The sequence below is a fragment of the Bacillus rossius genome, chromosome 15 (genome assembly GCF_032445375.1).
Source record: "Bacillus rossius redtenbacheri isolate Brsri chromosome 15, Brsri_v3, whole genome shotgun sequence".
NCBI classification, from domain to species: Eukaryota; Metazoa; Arthropoda; class Insecta; order Phasmatodea; family Bacillidae; genus Bacillus; species Bacillus rossius.
Genome location: NC_086342.1, coordinates 35,798,677 through 35,802,202, shown reverse-complemented (window position 1 = coordinate 35,802,202; position 3,526 = coordinate 35,798,677).

Below are 3,526 nucleotides of genomic sequence, written 5' to 3'. Positions count from 1 at the left end.
TGTGTTCTGATATTAATTATTATTGTTGTATTAATTAATATTAATTATTTGTATTTTTTTAGATATACAGGAGCACAATCCTTTATCCGAAATGGTTGGGACCAGCAGCATTCCGAATTTCGGAATTTTTCGGCTTTCGGAATTTTAATACAGGAGGCCTAGTAAATCCAAGTTAGGTTATGTCAGATGTATTAAGGATCCATTCCATCAACACATGGTCAACATCTTCATTTTGTGCCCTATGCATTGTTTTTCTACACTCCATTGCTTTTCTGTCGTCACTTTCACTAAAAAACGTAAACAATTTGTCTTTTTGTTTCTTCAAATCGTACACAGTTGTAGTTCCAACACCGTATTCTTCTGTTAGTTGTCGTACAGGTACGCCAAAATCAAGTTTCCACAATAATTCCACCTTCTGAGTTATTGATAATGTTAAGTGTTTTCTTTTTTTTTCGCTACCACCCATCTTCATATCGAAATGCCTTTTTGCCATTGCCGTCTTCAAATATGGCAACACGTTCGCGTAACAACACGGTTAACTACTAAACGCGATAAAGCAACTCCTATCGTAGCCAAGCAGCGAGCTGTAACTGGCGCTAGTTTGCCGGACAAACGGTAAACACAGCGCCTCGGCATTGCCAAATTGCATGCTGCCTTGCTGACGCAGTGCTGCCAAGTCACTCGCTCGCACTAGTCACGCGATCGCGACTTGAGTTTGCCACACAACTGCAAACAATATCGCAAACGTTGAAGTTTCAAAAAAAAATTCGGATTTTAGAGCTGTTGTCGGGTTTTGGAATTTCGGATAAAGGATGGTGCACCTGTACTTGTATTCCTGTTATGAACATCCTAAAAACACACCGGGAAGAATTAATTTTTTCTCCCCATTTCTTGAAGTGTGTTGTATTAGGCAGTGTCAAATAATTTGAGTCAACTTCTGTTCAATTATTGGCATATAATATTGGGTTTTATTAGTTGATTTAGAGGTATATTTTATCATGAAACTGTGACTTCATTAGCAGATTAACCTTGCATAAATTTTTCTGGATGAATATTTTATTGATATGTAGTAGTAATAAGATTTTGAAAAATTTGTATAAATTAGGTTCACATAATTTTGTAAAATTATGCATACTTTTGGTTTAGTGTTAATACTTTTTTAGAACAGCATATCATGGTTAAGTTATCAGTTGTGGTACTGAAGTATCATAAATTGGTATCTGAAAATGAATTATTGCAGCCAGCTCTATTTGAAACTTTTAGTCAGAGTACATTGATGAATGCAGGGTTGCCACAATTTAAAATATAATTAATTCCGTGAAATTTTCACGTTTTCCCTGGCAAACTACAGTTTTTTTCCCTGACAATTTTTAAAGTTGCATTATTTACCTACCAAAAATTAAATTACAGTTGAAACAATTTTGTGAAAATTTCACACCTTTTTTAAACAAAAAACTGTAGTTAATTTACATAAAAGATAAGTAACATTGTTTAAAATTACATCATTTTAACTGTATTTATATATAAACATTTTACCATTTCAAGTGCACGTTCAAGTTCACTACAGGTCAGTGCCCCTGACTTCTAACCATGTAGTCACTGGTTCAAATACCACCTTGAACACAGGTATTTTTTTTAATTAGTTCGTGAGCCATCTTCCACTAAGATCCCTGAAAAATGGTGTGGATTAATATTCTCTGCTATAAAAATTATACAACAATCATGCTTCTGCATGGATGAAAATTGTTTGGCAAGACATATGCTAAACGAGTGGTGTGTGGTTCCAAGACAACTTTCAACACAGGAGACTTGTCGCTAGTGTGTGTGTTTTAGGCTCAAGTCTCACTAAAATTAATGACTGACCAGAAATCTGTCAGATACTTTTGAAATAACTGGTATAAAGAGGGAAAAAAATAATCCCAGCATCAATTGACAGTGAATTACTTCCGTCCGTGTATATCTATTTAAGGAGCTTTCATCAGTGAGTTCCTCCTGGTTTTCAAGTGTCAAATCACATATTTCAGAATGCATTATTTTTATGATTGTGTTGCATCTCAATTGTTACTGCGAGTGAGAACCAGGGGAAAGTAAAAAGATGCAGAAAAAAAAAGACACTTGCGATGTTATCTGTCACGTCTGATGCCAAAGGTAACGTAGTATATATCACCGGTCAAAAATAGTGTAAGTGACTCAGTTTGTAGGCGGCACAGCATGTAATTTTTCAACTAAGCTGTAAACATTGCTCAAAAATGTCATAAGATGCAGTTTGAAGGAACAGCACGACATGAAGTTTTTCAACTAAGCTTTTTTCAACTTGCTGGACACTCAAATAACACTCGGATTTCCCAGTGCCAAAAAGTTATGACTAAATAAAGGATACCCTATTTTCCCCGGTGATTTGCCTCATATTCTGAATTCCCGGACATATCCCTGATTCTGACATTTCTGAGTTTTCTCAGTTTTCCAGACAAGTAGCAACCCTGTGAATATAAATGAGTTATTTTGCTGGAAGCCACAATTATAACAGAAACTTACGCTCCTGAAGCACTGGATATGGTGTACCCTGCTCGCTATAGTGCAGGGAAAATGTCTTGCAAGCTGGGCTTTAGAGTTCGATGGAAATGTGTTGCCCAGAACGGACTGGCAGAGCCCTGCGGAAGCAAACAGTTGGGACTCGATGCAGGCCAGTTACACATTAACTATTCTAAAATCTAGTGATCTACCAATGTAATTGTTTTAGTATCAGTGTCAACCAATATTCCCAATTTCCCTGATTTCCGACATAATTGTTTCCAACCGACACTTAAAAAATCTTATTCATGTGTAAAAAGCTCACAACTTTGTCCATTCAGGTGTCACTTATTTTTTTATTTACCTGGTCATAGCTATGTAGGCTCGTTTCCTCCAATATTTATATAATTTAAGACTATACTTGATTATTTTGTTTGTTAGGTACTTAGTTAAAGACATAATGTGTATTTTATGTTGTAAAATGCTTTTTTTTGTCATCTGCTAAAAAATTCCTTTTAATAAAGTGTGTTATTAAGGTATTGGCATGTTATGTATAAGTATTAAATTTCTGGAGACTTTCACTGTTATAATTTATGAAAAGTATTGAATGAGTTTTATATCGTTTATCCAGTGTGGTAAAGAAAATTCCCTGTAATTTTTGTAACACCTATCATTACTAAAGACATCAAGCATTATAATGACGGTGTGTGTATCAATGTGTATTGCCCACTAAGCACTACATGATCAACATAAGCAGTTTAAATGGGTTTAGCACTCTTATTAAAATTCCATACCCAAAGGAGATTTTTCGACCTTTTTGGCTAACAAAACATTTGACCCGCACTGTATATGTATGCTCTTTGGAATAGGATATAATCATCATCACAGTAATCTCTAAGATTATCTACTATAAATTATCTACTAGAGTGGTCATTTTTATGGTTACAAGTGAAAAGCTCGTATTAGTGGAGACAAAATTTTATGATTTATTTTCAGGATAAGTTTGTTTTTAAAA